The 19,492-nt window shown below is 37.3% G+C and overlaps 1 long non-coding RNA gene across 1 annotated transcript; it reads left to right on the top strand.

Moving 5' to 3' along the window:
* Positions 1–6: 6 nt before the first annotated feature.
* LOC138895158 (uncharacterized) lies at positions 7–9,948 on the top strand. The gene is made up of 2 exons (XR_011409375.1): positions 7–450; positions 9,785–9,948. It is a non-coding gene; the product is annotated as an uncharacterized lncRNA (long non-coding RNA).
* Positions 9,949–19,492: the final 9,544 nt, after the last annotated feature.

Here is a 19,492-nt window from a genome sequence, read left to right on the forward strand (position 1 = left end):
TTTGTAAGCTTTAATTTGGGGAAATATTTTTTTTTATGGGTAGAAAGCATAGCCTTAAGCACACACGACTTTTTCATTCAATTCTGTTATCACAAGTTTCTGCTATTTCTATGGATGACAAAGATTATTCAGGAAAAGAGGTAAGAACGACTGATTCATATATAAGAGAGGCTCCAAGTGACCATGCAAATGGAGAATCCTCTTTAGCAAATGGTTCTTCAGCTAAATCAAATGGATATGAACCTGTTACTTTAAGAAGAACGCGTTCTCAAAGTGCTAACGAACAAGAAACCGATGGCTCTCAAAATGCTAAGCAACGAGAAATTGATGGTTCTCAAAGTGCTAAGGAAGAAAAAATAGATGGTTCTCAAACTGATCGGTGCCTAAAATAAGAGAAATGTCTCTGTATCTGATATTCGTAAGAAGAAACATGTCAAATCTGCTTCAAAGGTAATTTTTTTATATATTCAAAGTTTTCATGTGTGTTAGTATTTACTTTTTAAGAGCTAGTTCCTCTAATAGACATGCCTTCTTAGCTAATTGGAAAATAGAAGATAGTCATATACTGATAAATTATTCTAATGGATATCATGTGGTATACTCTTATATATGTGCTAGATAGTCATATACTGATAAATTATTCTAATGGATATCATGTGGTATACTCTTATATATGTGCTTTTTAAATGCAGCGTAATACAAATGGTAAGCCAAAACTTGTTATTCATTTCAATTTTAACATTGTCAGTGAATTGAAAAGAAAATCATTAGCAACACAAGTTGAGCTTTTTAGGTCAACTTGTGTTGGGTATTTATTAGATTTGCCTGCAATATAATTGAATCTCAATTAATATATTCTTTATTAACAATGGAGGTTCAAAAAGAAATTGAGGCTGAAATGCAGTTTCTTGTCAACCGAGTTAAGCTACATCTTGGTTTGTCTGAGTTTGCTTGTGTGACCGGATTAAATGTACTCATGATGTAAAGCGCCTACAGATAGAAATATTTGCAGAATGATTGTTGCAGGTTTTACTGGTCAACTTCGTGGCTGGTGGGACAATTATTTGACTATCGATGAAAGGGCAATGGTTATTAATGCCAAAGCCACTGATGATGGAATTGATAACTTAGGCATGGCTCTAGTAGCAAATAGAGAAGATGTTGTTTACACTCTTATTCTTACTATATTAGAACACTTCAATGGTAGATTTACCAACCGGTGCAAAAGTCCCCTAACTGGTTTCTTTCCTTAAGTTTATCCATCTTAAGCTGTCTGGACAATCTTAATTCATTGCACAGGTTTAATCCTTCCTGTGTGCAAATTCCTATTAACTTACCATAGGTATAGTCTGTGTATGGAATTTCCCCATAACTACCTCTTAAAACCTTTCTAACTCTTTCGGCAAATAAAGAGGGAAGGGCATCTATGAACTTAGCTTTCCAATGTTCAAGCTTATTTTCAGGTAGTTCCATCACTCTACTCATAAAGGTGTCTTTATACCACCTAAACTCACTTAAAGTCTTACATCTAAGGCTATTAAGGAGAGTACGAACAGTCTCATTCTGGTTGGTAAATCTACCATTGAAGTGTTCTAATATAGTAAGAATAAGAGTGTAAACAGCATCTTCTCTATTTGCTACTAGAGCCATGCCTAAGTTATCAATTCCATCCTCAGTGGCTTTGGAATTAATAACCATTGCCCTTTCATCGATAGTCAAATAATTGTCCCACCAGCCACGAAGTTGGCCAGTAAAACCTGCAACAATCATTCTGCAAATATTTCTATCTGTATTTTTCATACTTTTACAAATAGTTGCATACATAAGCATTCTATGCACAAGAATAGTTAATTGCCTATCAGTCAAACCATCAAGATTCCATTCGTAAATTTCGGAACCACTGTAAGACGTATTAGTCTGATTCCAATCACGTTCCTCTATTAAAACATCTTGAGGAGTAGGACGATTGTAATAATAAGTCTGCATTCTAGGTTTATCAGCATATCTGCTATCTGCAAACTTACTATTCTTTTTGGGGTAACTTCTGAGTTTATTAAACTCTGACAAAACATCCTTTTTATAGTCAAAAGTAGAATCTAATTTATCAGCAAAATCATTTGATAAATCAATGGGTTTGATATTCAAACCGGATAACTTTTTATCAAGAAGTTCTTCTAAGTCTCCAAAAGATTTAAATTTAAAATCCTGAATATCAGGAGGTCTTTGAATATGAGTAACAACAATCTGAGGTTCTGATTTGCTTCCTGAAGAAGAGGCAATATCAGTCAAAGTCTTTTTCGTATTCATCTCCTTAATCAAGACTGTTAAATCATCAAGTTTTTTATTAAGAAAACTAACGTTTTCACCCAAAACTTTAACATATAAACTCAAATAATTATTTTGAGAAATTAATTTATTAATTTCTGCGATGCTGACTGCAGCAACATCTTCATCAATAAATTTTTGAAATGCAGTAAAAGTAATACCTGTATTATTAGGTAAAACAAAAGGCGCTTGAGGAGGGTAAATGGCTTAGCAAGGGTTAAGCAAGGTAAAGATTTAACACGTTGCTTAATATTTTTGACTAAAGTAGTGTGACTATCAGTCCAAGGATTTTTATAATTCTTTTTTAGCCTATCATATAAGGGGGCTAAAATCCTGAATATCAGGGGGTCTTTGAATATGAGTGAGAACAATTTGAGGTTTGTTAAAATGGTATCAGAGTAACAGGATCAAGTGGCGGGCGGTAATCCGCCATGCCTTCTCAATTAAACTAAAACAGAAATCACCCGTTTGACCGGGAACTGGACTTGTTTCACACCTCTCATCTGGCTTTTATATGCCTGGAAAGTTTCCACCAGTTAAAGATTTCTATCTTAATTTATTTGAGAATTCTTAATCTAGCTAATTCAGTACCCTTATATTTAAAGACTGGCGGTAATCCGCACAATCAGTAAGGATAAGAATTGAAATATACTTGAATTTTATATATAGTTTAATGACTGTATGGAAGGTTAAAAACCTTTACTCAAGCAAGGGGTCTGTCATAATATAATACATACTTTTATTGAGCCCATGTGTCTAGCAATTCTAACCGTGAAAGAAGATGCCCTTTTAACTCCTTTATCGGGCTGAGGTTCACGGCTGGCTAGACGGAGCCACTAAGGCAAAGCCAATAAGAGCAGTGTTATATCAGATTGTACCAACCATCTTGACACCAAGTCAAAACTCTATATATAAAACTCATTTATATTTTAATAGATGCCATCGCTTTCATAGTATATATAGGAGAGAAGTTAGATACTCAACATAGATATGAAGTCTCTTAGCCGGACATCGTCACGGCCAGAGAGAAGAGACTAGAAGAAAAGCTAACTAAGAAAGACAGAAATATGTACCTTGTGGCCAAGAAGCAAGGCCCTGAAGATGAAGAACTGAAAACTTTTATTTACTTGTTCTTCTGTTACAATGAGCAAACTACAAACTAACTCTTTACTTACAACTTAGAGAGAGAGAGAGAGAATTCTAGAGAGAGAGAGTCTCGACTTCTGCCTCTGAAGAATGAACGAATGAATTCTATAAATAGAAAAAGAAAAGGAATCTATGAACAGTAAAAAGTGGGTCCCTGTTATAGTATTTCTACTGTTAAAATAGTGTATCTACTGTTGAAACAGTGTATCTACTGTTGATGAACAGTGTATCTACTGTTTGAGTGGGGTCCGGCGGCTTCACTGTTGCTGTGGGTCCGGCGGCCTCACTGTTTTTGTGGGGTCCAGCTGTTTCACTGTGCTGGTCTCTTTTCCGCTTCTTTTATTTTGCGGATGAATTCTTCTGTATCATTTAAGTCTTCTTCAGATAATATTCTTTCTGCTTCAATGGGCTGAGAATCTTCAGCGATATCATCGTTGCTTGTTTCACTCTGCATTGACGTATTTGATTTTTCATATTGATTAATGGAATGAAGTAAATTTCTTTTGACCTCTTCCAAGTATTTATTAATCATCTCTGCTTTATCTCCTTCTTGAAAGGAGATCCTTCTGGCAATATGCCTTACTGAACTGTCATCAATTACCTCTTTCTGAGGTTTGCTGGAATATTCTTGGATTTTTATCTCGATTGAATCCAAGAGTTCTTGACCATATAAAGTATTTGTTTTGGGATCCTTCTTCATTAACTTGTCCCAAAAATTGTTGTAAAAAGTCCTGTATAAGCATGGGACTTGTTCTTCGGTGAATCCGACTTCTGGATTCCATTTGTGTATCCAGGGAATAGAAAATTCCAGAAAGAAATAAATCTGGTTGATTTTGTCTGGGTAGCAGATATGATCTGCGTGATATAAATTGTTTATAAAAGGAGAAATTTTTATCCATTCTTTGTATAACATGAGAAATGGATTAGGTAAAATTTTTATTGTTGGACCGTAGTATGACCACCAATTTAGAAACCAGTTAGGAATTGGCTCTGCAAATATCTTTGCACATACTTTAATAAACCAAGTATGCTTGTGTCTGTCATTGTTATAGTATAATACTTTATCAAATGCTTGGATATAATCCCAATAAGTAAAATTTATTAAGGCTTATCTGTCTTTCCTTCATTGTGGATATACCCCCACAACCTAGAGGAAGGTCATCACCTTTAGTTTAATTGAGAAGGCATGGCGGATTACCGCCCGCCACTTGATCCTGTTAAAATGGGCATCTTCTTTCACGGTTAGAACTGCTAGACACATGGGCTCAATAAAAGTATGTATTATATTATGACAGACCCCTTGCTTGAGTAAAGGGTTTTAACCTTCCATACAGTCATTAAACTATATATAAAATTCAAGTATATTTCAATTCTTTTCCTTACTGATTGTGCGGATTACCGCCAGTCTTTAAATATAAGGGTACTGAATTAGCTAGATTAAGAAAGCTTTTGAAGCTTACAATTCGGAGCTATATGGCCAAATTTACCACACTTATAACACTTAATGTCAGCCAGATCTCTCTTAGACCTATTTTTGATAAATCTAGTAGCCTTACGATGGGCTTTCTTAGCTTCACGTTCTTCTTTGGATCTATATCTAGATCTCTTTCTTCTATAAGGACTATCTTGGTTGGTAAAAAACTAGTTATACCCTCCAATTATACTTGGAACACCGTTTATTAACGCCGTTTATCCTTTTACCAGCATAGACTCGAAAGGTTTTACTGCTACTTATAAGGATAAAGAAATTAGTTATACTTTTGTTACAGATCTAGTAACTAGAAATATTAATGCTTTAATTGATATGAAGCAAAAACATGTTGATTCTTTACAATTAGAAATGTTTAGTATGAATATATTTGATACTTTGAATTCTACTAAAGTATAGGAAAAAATCAAATTGATTTCCGAACAGATTGCTATTGATATTTGTGCTGAGCATCCTAGTGCTTTTTGGAATCGAAAAAAGCATATTGTCACTCTTCCATATGAAGATAATTTCACTGAGGATGATATTCCTACTAAATCTCGACCTTGTCAGATGAATATCAGTCAAAGTCTTTTTAGTACTCATATCCTTAATCAAGACTGTTAAATCATCAAGTTTTTTATTAAGAAAACTAATGTTTTCACCCAAAACTTTAACATATAAACTCAAATAATTATTTTGAGAAATTAGTTTATTAATTTCTGTGATGTTGACTGCAGCAATATCTTCATCAATAAATTTTTGAAATGCAGTAAAAGTAATACCTGTATTATTAGGTAAAACAAAAGGCGCTTGAGGAGGGTAAATGACTTTAGTAATATTGTCATTCCCGTCTTTATAAGATCTTTCCAAAACTTTTATAAAAAGTGGTAAATAGGTGGTTATAAACCAAGGAACAAAATACATAATTTGATTATGTAAAGCACAAGTTTCATAAAACTCTTGAGAAATATTGTTTAAATCCTCCTAACTATAAGTATCAAAAAACCAAGTTTTAAACTGGTTCCATTTATCAGTGAAAAATTCTTTTTGAATATAACCTCTAGCTTGTGACCCTGGACTAAAATCAATTTGGTGTAGAATCATTTAGTATCATTGGGGTCAAAATCCATCTCGGACGCAGAAGGAATATCTTTATCAGAAATATTATCATTATCCTGAACAATATTTGTCTTAGGGTTAATCTTAACCCTTTCAACTGGCTTATCACCTACTTTAGCAGAAATTGTGTGTAAAGATGCAGTACGATTTCTAGCTGGTCCATAGACTGGTTCAACAGGAGAAATGTGTTGAATATCAGGCAATAGTCTACGACTAGTAAATGAATGTCTATTATAATTAGAACTAATAGTAGGCAATAGTCTATTATTAGAAAATGACTGTCTACTATAAGTGGAACTATTATCGTCAAACTGAATGCAAATCCTACCATCCGGATTTTGAGTAATATGAGAATACTCAGTATTATAATCTTTTGCCATGCAAGATTAGCAAGGGTTAAGCAAGGTAAAGATTTAACACGTTGCTTAATATTTTTGACCAAAGTAGTGTGACTATCAGTCCAAGGATTTTTATAATTCTTTTTTATCCTATCATATAAGGGGGCTAAATCACGTGATAGATCTTTATAAAAAGGCAAAATATAATTTAAACTTCCCAAAAATCTTTATAACTAAGTTCTATCAGTAATAACATCGGGAAATTTTGAGGCAAAATCAATCGATCTTTGAATATGAGTAATCTTTCCTTGACAAATATAATGTCTTAAGAATCGAATGTTAGTTTGGAATAAACTCATTTTTTGTTTTGAGATTACCAAACCATTTTGTATAACAATTCTTTTGAAAATATCTAAATGCTTAATATGCATTTCAAGTGTTTTGAAAAATACCAAAATGTCATCGATATAGACAATGACGAAGTCTAGATAGGGGTTGAAAATATCATTCATAATTTTTTGGAATTCTGAAGGGGCATTTTTCAAACCAAAAGGCATAACATTCCATTCATATTGCCCAAATGGAACATTAAAAGCAGTTCTATAAGTATGCTCTTTAAATATTTGAATCTGCCAATAACCAGATTTTAAATCAAATTTTGAAAATATATTGGCATCATATAATCTAGACAATAAATCGCTTTTATTAGGAATAGGATACCTAACCCATTTCAAATATTTATTCAAGGGCTTATAATTAATGACCAATCTAGGAACACCACGTTCCAATAGTATATACTATATTATACTATATATATAGCTATATATATATATATATATATATATATATAATTATATATCTTAAGCTGTATATAGTATAGTATAGTATATACTATACTATATATACATCTTAAGATATATATACCTTAATATACATCTTAGGATATATATATATAAATAAAAGCTCAAGTATATATGTATATATATTGAATATATCAAATATATAGTATAGTATTGTATATACTTGAGCTATATATATATATATATATATATATATATATATATATATATATATATATATATAAGAGCTATATATATACGAAAAAGTGTAATTATAAAAAAAAAATTGAGTTTAAAACAAAGTTAGGGGGTTAAATGCCTATTTATAAATAGCTAACGGCTATTTTGGCAGGTAAAACGGCCATATTTTAAATGCCATAAAGGTTATAATGTGGCAGATTTAATTTTTTTTTTAAAATTAGTCATTGGGCTCGGATAGTCCCGTTTAGGACCGCTTGAACCGGCCCACTTTCCAGCCGGTCCCGGTCTCGCGGGCCTCGCCTATGGGACCGGCCCACTACCCAGCCCACCTCCCCACGGTCCCGGTCCTATCCGGTTAGAACCGTTTAGGCCCACTGCCCATTTGGGCTTGCGGTCCTGGGCCGGGCCCGGTCCTAACCGGCCCACAAGTGGAATATTATAGGGAAAACCACGTGGTGTAACTAACTTGTACACCATATTTACCCTAAATAAATATAATTTAAAATAAATATCATCAGTAGCTAATTTTGTATTTTATAACAAAATATAACTACATCCGTATTATAGGTTATTTAGGTATTGCTCTGCTCCTCCCCAACCGCTTCTTCTTCCTATCTTCGGTGCTCTCCATCCGCTTCTTCTTCTTCTTCCTTTAGTTCGCCATTTTCTTTATCCTCTTTTCTCGATCTAGCCGTTTTCCCTCGATGATTTCGAGTTCCAGATCTGGCTGTTGTCATTACCTCCACCATCGTTGCCGGCGTCAACTAGAACGACGGCTTTTTCGGTGACCTTGCTTGCTGTATTTTGCTTATTGTATTTCTCAAATCTAGCTGGCTCAGATCTCGCAGAATTTGAGTGTATTATATATTTTTGGATGTAAATACAATTTATTTTTTGTATTTATGTATTCAAAAGGAGATCGTTTTTGCTGGATCCCTGTATTTTTTGAATTTTTGTGGTTTGAATACAACTGAATTAAATATAGTAAATTGAATACAGTGCAAAAGTAGCTATGAATGAATATAGTAAATTGAATACATCCGAATATTCCTATATTTTTCTTTTGTTGTTATTTGAATACAGTGAAATTGAATATAATGTAAAATAACTAAGAATGAGTATAGCCGAATATTGAATACACCATATTTCTTATTTTTTGTTGTTTGAACAATACAGTGAAATTGAATATAATGTAAAATATTTTAGAACGAATACATTCTAATTGAATTTAATGTAAAATATATAATAACAGAATACATCCAAATTGAATATAATATATATATATATATATATATATATATATATATATATATATATATATATATATATATATATATATAAAACACCAAATTGAATATCGTTTGGCAAAACAATTAGTAGCTAGGAAATATTACTACTATTTAGAAATGATAGTTGAGAAGGACGAACAATGGCAAACCTGTAATTTTAATGTTTAAACAATGGAAAACCTGTAATTTCAATGTTTATTTGGGGCAAATTAGTTACTAAAATTACACCTATTCCGTACATATGTTTTCTTCGTTCATATCGATTAATTCTAGAATACATTCGAGAGCTCTATTCTCTCTCTCACACACACAGACGTCATTTTGTTTCCTTCCCTTCTCTGTTTATAGCCTTCGTGACTCACTAACTGGTCGTGGTTTTCAAATTCCTCTGCTTTGGTTCGAGATTGTCTTGTGTTGTTGTATACCTGAGTTGCGGTAAGTTTTTTCCCCCTTTGTCCTTCTTTTTTATTCGCACTCTCCTTATTCCCTGCTTGCCCTACTAGAATGAAACTGTATTGAACAAAAGTTTTTTTCTTGTGTGCTTGGAATATATGCATTATTTATCTCTTTGACTCTTCTTTGTTTCCTTGACTTTCTTCAATTCAATAAGAGAATATTTTTCTTAATTAATGCATGTTGATTTTATTATTTTTCATGTTTCATGTTTTTGTTATTTTTTGGGGTTTCTAATTTTTACAATGCATGTCGTTCCCAGTTTGATTTTTGGTGGTTCCGGCATCCCTAAGCATTTCTGGGTGATCGTGATTGGCTCTTTTCTAGGTTAACAATTTATTTTATGTTACTTTTGCTAAGTTTCGTTGTGAATTCTGCAATTCAATTTCTATTCAAGGGTTGCACGAACTATTTTGCCATAATTTTAACTTAATTCTAAGTAGTTTTGTTATTGCCCGTAATTAACAATTTGAGATTCAAAATGCTTGTGTTTCCTGAATTATATTATTATTTTAATTAGTTGAGTTAAGATTGAGGTGCAATTAATGGATTAATGTTCTCTGTTTTTCTGTGTGTGTTGACTTGGTTGATTGATGGTTGTAGGTAAAGGGATTATTTTTAGCTTAGATGTGAGATCAGATTAGATTTAACATTAAATTTGACTCATGGTTGAAGAACTCACAAGAATGTGAGATTTATGATTGTAGGAGGTAATACTTCTTTTATACGATCACTGTGTATCTCTAATATATTTTAATTTGAGATAATTATTGCCATTGATAGGGCTCATTAGTGTCACGATCCGAAATTCTCACCTTCGAACCGTGATGGCGCCTAACATTTCACTTGCTAGGCAAGCCAAAGTTAAAATAATATTAGCCATTTTTAAATTTATTAATAATAAAGAAACAAATGCGAAAGTGAGGTCTGAAATATAGTGAATAATCCATAAAAATAACGGCGTCTAAATACCATCCCAGAATTATTGTCACAAGTGCACGAGCTTCTAAAATAATAAAAATAAAGGTCTGAATAAAATAAAGCTGTCTGAAAATAAACACACAGCTAAGATACAGTAGACGGGAACTTCAGAACTGCGAACGCCGCGCAGTTATACCTCAAGTCTCCTCTGAGTAGCTGAAATCCGAGCAAGTCTATGGTACGCCGCTGGAACCAACTCCGAAATCTGCACAAGAAGTGCAGAGTGTAGTATCGGTACAATCGACCCCATGTACTGGTAAGTGTTGAGCCTAACCTCGACGAAGTAGTGACGAGGCTAAGGCGGTTCACTTACATTAACCTGTACGCAATATTAGTAACAACATCAATAATATAAATAAATCGGGTAACTCATTTATAATGGTTGAAGCCAACTTAGTAGTTATAACCAATTATCATTTTCATAAATTCTGTTGAAGCGTGCAACCCGCTCTCACAATATATTCACATTCAATTTTATTGCAGCGTGCAACCCGCTCTCCCAATATTTTTCTTTTAATCAAGTATGTCATATATTTCTTTCATTCAAGTATATATATAGACTTTTAAATAAGTCTGTTGCGGCGTGCAATCCGATCCCCCAATATTGACTTTTCAATAAGTCTATTGCGGCGTGCAACCCGATCCTCCAATATGGACTTTTAAACAAGTCTGTTTCGGCGTGCAACCCGATCCTCCAATATTAACTTTTAAACAAGTCTGTTGCGGCGTGCAACCCGATCCTCCAATATGGACTTTTAAAACAGTCTGTTGTGGCATGCAACCCGATCCTCCAATATGGACTTTTAAAAAGTCTGTTGCGGCGTGCAACCCGATCCTCCAATATGGACTTTTAAACAAGTCTGTTGCGGTGTACAACCCGATCCTCCAATATATTCATTTCAATCAACTCTGTTACGGCGCACAACCCGCTCCTCCAATATATTTATTTACCAATTCTTATAGAATAAATTGCCCCGATAAATACAACAATTAATACAAAATTTTAAAACAACAATCATTCAATAGTTATGATTTAATTATGAAACAAGGAATGACAATTAGCAATTTATTATGAAAATCGGGGAGAAAATAGACAATTTAATATTTAATATGCTAAATGTCAAGTAGCAATTAATACACATAAATCAAATAGCATGTAACAATTATTACAGGAATTCAAGAATTAATATTTGTCAAGGAATAGGAAAGAAATAATTATTATAACAATTAATTCGTGTCTTAGAACAATTTATGATTTTCAAATAATTATGCAAATAATTAATTTGACGACGTATAGACACTCGTCACCTCGCCTATACGTCGTTCACATGCATTTCACATAACAAATAATTTAAGGGTTCTATTCCCTCAAGTTAAGGTTAACCACGATACTTACCTCGCTATGCAAATTCCAATAAATCACTCTACCGCACCTTTTTCTTTTAAATTTGTCTCCAAAAGTTTCAAATCTATTCACAAATAATTCGATATACTCAATACAAATCGTAGGAATTAATTCCATATGAATTTACTAATTTTTCGGATAAAAATCTGAAATTCACTTTAAAAATTGACAGTGGGTCCCACACCTCAAATCTCGAAAAAACTTATGAAATCCGAACACCCATTCCGAGACGAGTCCAACCATATCAAATTCCGACATCGAATTGACCTTCGAATCTTCGTTTTACATTTTTGGAAGGTTTTATAAAAATCTGATTTTTCTTCCATAAATTCATGATGTAAATGAGTATGGAATCATGAAATATAATTAATATAGGATAAGGAACACTTACCCCAATTTTTTCCCGTGAAAATCGCCCAAAAATCGCCTAAATCGAGCTCCCCAAACTCAAAAATAAGTAAAATGACTAAATTCCCTGTTTTATGGGTTTCTGGCGTTTTCGAGCGCCACAGGTAGCGTGGGCTGCCCGTGGCGCACTTTTCAGAACACCAATAATTCCCAGCGCCAGGACTAGCGCCCCACGCTACCCTGGGCGCTGGCGGCTACGAAAAATCTTTCCCGACACGAAAATGGGCATAACTTTCTCATACGATGTCCGAATTCGACGATTCTTTTTGCTATGGCTCCAAAATTTCAATACGAATCTAATGCTTCTATCAAAACTGAATTTGGAATTCATTTGCTTAATGGCATACAACTTATTCTTGAAGAAACGGCGTCGAACGTTCTTGAAATGCCAAAATTAAATTCTGTTGACCACCCGAAATCTACCCGAGGCCCTCGGGATCTCAACCAAATATACCAACAAGTCCTAAAATATTATACGGACTTACTCGGGGTCTCATATTACGTCAAACGATGCTGAAATTATAATTCACACCTCGTTTCTATCTTTTGAGTTTCCAAACTTTTCAATTTACAAATCTTGTGCCAAAACATGTTAAATGAATCCGGAATGACTTTAAATTTGGCACACAAGTCATAAATGACATAACAGAGCTATTTCAATTTTTTGAATCGGATTCCGACCCTGATATCAAAAAGTCAACCCTGTGGTCAAACTTGAAAATTTTTAGCCTTTAAATTGCTAGTTCCGTTAAACGGTCATAACTTAAGCTAGGGACCTCCAAATTAAATTCCGGGCATACGCCCAAGTCCCAAATCACGATACGGAACTATCGAAACTGTCAAAATAGTGATCCGGGTCTGTTTGCTAAAAATGTTGACCAAAGTCAACTCACTTAAATTTTAAAGCTCTATTTCACATTTTAATTCATTTTTCACATGAAAACTTTTCAGAAAATTTTACGGACTGCGCACGCAAGTCGAGGAAGGATAAATGGTGCTTTTTGAGGTCTTAGAACACAGAATTACTTATTAAATTTTAAAATAACATTTTGGGTCATCACAATTAGACCCTCTAAAACAAACGTTCGTCCTCGAACGGAGTTAGAAAAAAAATACCTGAGCTGGAGAAAAGGTGTGGATATTTACTCCGCATGTCCGACTCGTACTCCCAGGTAGATGCCTCTACCGACTGACCTCTCCGTTACACCCGAACTGAAGGATAACTCTTAGACCTCAACTGTCGGACCTGTCGGGCTAGAATAGCCATCGGCTCCTCCTCGTAAGTCAAATCTTCGTCCAATTGGACTGAGTTGAAATATAACACATGGGACGGATCACCATGATATTTTCGAAGCATAGACACATGGAACACCGGATGAACCGCTGATAAACTAGGTGGTAATGCAAGCCTGTAGGCTACTTCACCCACCATTTCAAGAATTTCAAAGGGTCCGATATACCTAGGGCTCAACTTGCCCTTCTTTCTGAACCTCATTACACCTTTCATAGGTGAAACCCGAAGTAATATTCGTTCTCCAACCATGAATGCAATATCACGAACTTTACGGTCGGCATAACTCTTTTGCCTAGACTGAGCTGTGCAAAGTCGATCCTGAATAATCTTGACCTTATCCAAGGCATCCTGTACCAAATCGGTACCCAATAACCGAGCCTCTCCCGGTTCAAACCAACCAACTGGCGATCGGCATCGCCTTCCGTATAATTCCTCATATGGAGCCATCTGAATGCTCGACTGGTAGCTTTTATTATAAGCAAACTCCGCAAGTGGCAAGAAATGATCCCAAGAACCTCCAAAGTCTATAACACAAGCGCGAAGCATATCTTCCAATATCTGAATAGTGCGCTTTGACTGTCCGTCTGTCTGTGGATGAAATGTTGTACTCAACTCCACCCGCGTGCCTAACTCACGCTGTACAGCCCTCCAAAAATGTGAGGTAAACTGCGTACCTCGATCTGAAATAATAGACACGGGCACACCGTGAAGGCGGACAATCTCACCAATGTAAATTTCAGCTAACCCCTCTGAAGAATAGGTAACTGCCACTGGAATGAAATGGGCTGACTTGGTCAACCTGTCCACAATGACCCAAACTGCGTCAAATTTTCTCTGAGTCCGTGGGAGCCCAACAACAAAATCCATTGTGATACGCTCCCACTTCCACTCAGGAATTTCTAACTTCTGAAACAAACCACCAGGTCTCTGATGCTCGTACTTAACTTGCTGACAATTCATACATCGAGTTACATGTGTAACTATATCCTTTTTCATTCTCTTCCACCAATAATGTTGCCGCAAATCTTGATACATTTTTTGCGGCACCTGGATGAATAGAATACCTGGAACTGTGTGCCTCGTCAAGAATTAATTCACGAAGTCCATCCACATTAGGTACACAAATACAGGCCTGCATTCGCAGAATTCCATCTTCCCCCACAGCAACCCGTTTGGCATCACCGTGCCACACCGTGTCCTTAAGGACAAGTAAGTGAGGATCATCATACTATCTCTCTCTGATGCGCTCATATAAAGAAGATCGAGCGACTGTACAAGCTAGAACCCGACTGGTTTCTGAAACATCTAACCTCACGAACTGATTAGCCAAAGTCTGAACATCTGCAACTAATGGCCTCTCACCAACCGGAATATACGCAAGACTACCCGTACTCACAGCCTTTCTACTCAAAGCATCGGCCACAACATTGGCCTTTCTGGGGTGATACAAAATGGTGATATCATAGTCTTTCAACAACTCTATCCATCTTCTTTGCCTCAAATTAAGATCCTTTTGTTTGAACAGGTACTGAAGGCTACGATGATCAGTAAATACCTCACACGAGACACCGTAGAGGTAATTCCTCCAAATTTTCAGCGCATGAACAATGGCTGCCAATTCTAAGTCATGAACATGATCATTCTTCTCGTGAACTTTTAACTGCCGCGACGCATATGCAATTACCTTGCCATCTTGCATTAATACTGCACCAAGCCCAATGTGAGATGCGTCACAATATACCGTATACGATCCTGAACCTGTGGGTAATACCAATACTGGCGTCGTAGTCAAAGCGGTCTTGAGCTTCTGAAAGCTCAACTCACACTCGTCTGACCATCTGAATAGAACACCCTTCTGGGTTAGTCTGGTCAAGGTGCTTGCTATAGATGAAAACCCTTCCATGAACCGACGATAATAACCTGCCAAACCTAGGAAACTCCGGATCTCTGTAATCGAAGCAGGTCTAGGCCAATTCTGAATAGCCTCAATCTTCTTAGGATCCACCTTTATGCCTTCTGCCGATACAACATGTCCCAAAAAGGCAACTGAGTCTAACCAAAACTCACATTTTGAAAATTTGGCATATAACTGATTATTCTTCAAGGTGTGAAGCACAATTCGAAGATGCCGCTCATGCTTCTCTCGACTGCTGGAGTAAATCAAGATATCATCAATGAATACAACCACAAAAGAATCCAAATAAGGCTTGAACACCCGATTCATCAAATCCATAAATGCGGTTGGAGCATTTGTCAACCCAAATGACATCACTAGGAACTCATAATGCCCATACCGAGTCCGAAAAGCTGTCTTAGGGGTATCAGATACCTTAATCTTCAACTGATGGTAACCAGATCTCGAATCAATTTTCAAAAATACCTTGGCACCCTGAAGCTGATCAAATAAATCATCAATTCTTGGCAGCGGATATTTATTTTTGATAGTGGCCTTGTTCAACTGCCGATAATCTATACACATCCGCATCGAGCCATCTTTCTTTTTTACAAATAATACTGGTGCACCCTAGGGCGAGACACTGGGTCTAATGAATCCCTAATCAAGCAAGGCTTGTAACTGCTCTTTCAATTCTTTCAACTCTGGCGGGGCCATACGGTATGGTGGAATAGAAATGGGCTGAGTGCCCGGAGCCAAATCAATACAAAAGTCAATATCTCTGTCGGGAAGCATCCCCGGCAGATCTGCAGGAAATACTTCCGAAAATTCACAAACAACTGGTACTGAGTCCATAGAAGGGACATCCGTACTGGGATCGCGAATATAAGCCAAATAGGCTTAGACACCCTTTCTCTACCATACGCCGAGCTTTCATATAAGAAATAACCCTGCTGGTAGAATGGACAGGAGTTCCTTTCAACTCTAATCGAGGTAACCCCGGCATATCTAGGGTCACTATCTTGGCATGATAGTCCAATATAGCATGATAAGGAGACAGTCTATCCATACCCAAGATGACATCAAAATCTACCATATCAAGAAGTAGAAGATCCACACTAGTTTCAAGATTACCAATAGTAACCACACACGAATGGTAGACATGATTTACTACCACAGAGTTTCCCACCGGTGTAGATACACACACAGAAGCACTCAGAGAATCACAAGGCACAACCAAATATGAAGCAAAATAGGAGGACACATAGGAATAAGTAGATCCTGGATCAAATAGAACTGAAGCATCTCTATGGCAAACTGGAATAATACCTGTGATCACAGCATCAGATGACTCGGCCTCAGGCTTAGCTAGAAAAGCATAAAATCGAGGCTGGGCCCTACCACTCTGAACTGCATCTCTGGGACGACCTCTAACTGGCTGGCCTCCACCTCTAACGGTCTGACCTCCACCTCTAATGGCCTGACCTCCACCTCTAATGGCCTGACCTCCACCTCTAACTGTCTGACCCCTACCTCTAGCTGGCTGAGTAGGCGGTGAAGCAAACGATGTCGGTATAATGGCACGAGAATCTTGCCGAGATCTATTACTCGCCAATCTAGGCCAATACCTCATGATGTGACCAATGTTCCCACACTCATAACACCCATCGTGATGCCGTGGATGCTGAAGCTAAAGCTGACCCAGATGGGCCGGATAACCATTGTAGTAACTCTGGAGTGGTGGTGCACTGAAAGGAGCTGAATGTGCACTGAATAGTGGCTGCCCAGAGTAAGGCATAATAGGACCGTTACTCCCTGAAGCACTAGGAGATACATGAAGTGCTGAATGAAATGGTCTGGGAGGATGACCCCTACCAAAATTACCCCTGCCTCCAGACGAGGCACCACTGTAACCACTGAACTGATGAGGCCTCTTATCGGACCTCTGCCCTCTTTCCTGTGCAAGAACCATCTCAATCCTCCTTGCGACATTAGCAGCCGCCTGAAAAGAAATCTCACTTCCGGTCTCCTTGGCCATCTGAAGTCTGATAGGATGAGTGAATCCCTCAATGAACTTCCTCACTCTCTCTCCCTCCGTATGTAGTAAAAGGAGAGCATGACAGGCCAAATCCACAAAACGGGACTCATACTGAGTAACAGTCATACTGCCCTGCTGTAGACGCTCAAATTACTTGCAGAATTCCTCTCTCAGTGTGATAGGGAGGAATTTCTCGAGAAATAGCTGAGAGAACTGCTCCCAGGTAAGTGTAGGTGATCCGACTGGTCGGGTCAATGTATAATCTCTCCACCACCTCTTGGCGGAACCCGTCATCTGAAATACAGCAAAATCAACTCCATTGGTCTTAACTATACCCATGTTTCACAGCACCTCGTGGCAGCGTTCAAGATAATCCTGTAGGTCCTCAGAAAGTGTACCACTGAAGTGAACTGGAAAGAGCTTAGTAAACTTATCCAGTTTCAATAAGGCCTCAAAAGACACGGCGGGCCTATTACCTGTCTGTGCCGCAATAACTGGCTGAACTACCCCAACTGGCGGGGCTGCTGGAGCCTGATTCTGGGGAGCCATCTGCTCCAGGGCGGGAGTAGTGGGAGTTTGTGCTCTTGCCCCAGCCTGTGAGATGGCTGGTGCCACTGGAAATGTATCATTCTAAGCCACACCCTCCATAAGACTCACCAATCGGACTAGAGCGTCCTGAAGCACTAGAGTGGCTATGAATCCTTCTGGGACCTGAACTGGTCCAACTGGTACATTCTTCAACAGGTGCAGTTGCTCGAGCTCTGGACTTAGCACTACCTCAGCCTCTGCCTCGGCCTCTAGCACGACCTCGGCCTCGACCTCTACCCCTGGCCATAGTTGCCACCGGGGGTTCTGGTCTCTGTCCATCGGTAGAGGTATTACGCGTTCTCACCATCTGCGAGTGAATAAGAGTAGAATGGTTCAATCATCGATGATAGAATAAAATCGCACGACAGAATAAGAAAGAAGTGATATAGTTCCTAAACTTCATAGCCTCTTAGAGATAAGTACAGACGTCTCCGTACCGATCCTTCAGACTCTACTAAGCTTGCTCGTGGCTCGTGAGACCTATGTAACCTAGTGCTCTGATACCAACTGTCACGACCCAAAATTCCCACCTTCGGACCGTGATGGCGCCTAACATTTCACTTGCTATGCAAGCTAACGTTAAAATAATATTAGCCATTTTTAAACAATTTTTAAATTTATTAATAATAAAGAAACAAATGCGAAAGTAAGGTCTGAAATATAGTGAATAATCCATAAAAATAACGGCGTCTAAATACCATCCCAGAATTGGTGTCACAAGTGCACGAGCTTCTAAAATAATAAAAATAAAGGTCTGAATAAAATAAAGCTGTCTGGAAATAAACACACAGCTAAGGTACAGTAGACGGGGACTTCAGAACTACGAACATCGCGCAGTTATACCTCAAGTCTCCTCTGAGTAGCTGAAATCCGAGCAAGTCTATGACACGCTGCTGGGACCAACTCCGAAATTTGCACAAGAAGTGTAGAGTGCAGTATCGGTACAATCGACCCCATGTACTGGTAAGTGTTGAGCCTAACCTCGACGAAGTAGTGACGAGGCTAAGGCGGTTCACTTACATTAACCTGTACGCAATATTAGTAACAACATCAATAATATAAATAAATCGGGTAACTCATTTATAATGGTTGAAGCCAACTTAGTAGTTATAACCAATTATCATTTTCATTAATTCTGTTGCAGCGTGCAACCCGCTCTCACAATATATTCACATTCAATTTTATTGCAGCGTGCAACCCGCTCTCCCAATATTTTCCTTTTAATCAAGTATGTCATATATTTATTTCATTCAAGTATATATATAGACTTTTAAATAAGTTTGTTGCGGCGTGCAATCCGATCCCCCAATATTGACTTTTCAATAAGTCTATTGCGGCGTGCAACCCGATCCTCCAATATTAACTTTTTATCAAGTCTGTTGCGGCGTGCAACCCGATCCTCCAATATTAACTTTTAAACAAGTCTGTTGCGGCGTGCAACCCGATCCTCCAATATGGACTTTTAAACAAGTCTGTTTCGGCGTGCAACCCGATCCTCCAATATGGACTTTTAAACAAGTCTGTTGCGGCGTGCAACCCGATCCTCCAATATGGACTTTTAACAAGTCTGTTGTGCCGTGCAACCCGATCCTCCAATATGGACTTTTAAACAAGTCTGTTGCAGTGTGCAACCCGATCCTCCAATATATTCATTTCAATCAAATCTATCGCGGCGCGCAACCCGCTCCTCCAATATATTTATT

This window comes from Nicotiana tomentosiformis, chromosome 7 (genome assembly GCF_000390325.3).
Source record: "Nicotiana tomentosiformis chromosome 7, ASM39032v3, whole genome shotgun sequence".
Taxonomy (NCBI): Eukaryota; Viridiplantae; Streptophyta; class Magnoliopsida; order Solanales; family Solanaceae; genus Nicotiana; species Nicotiana tomentosiformis.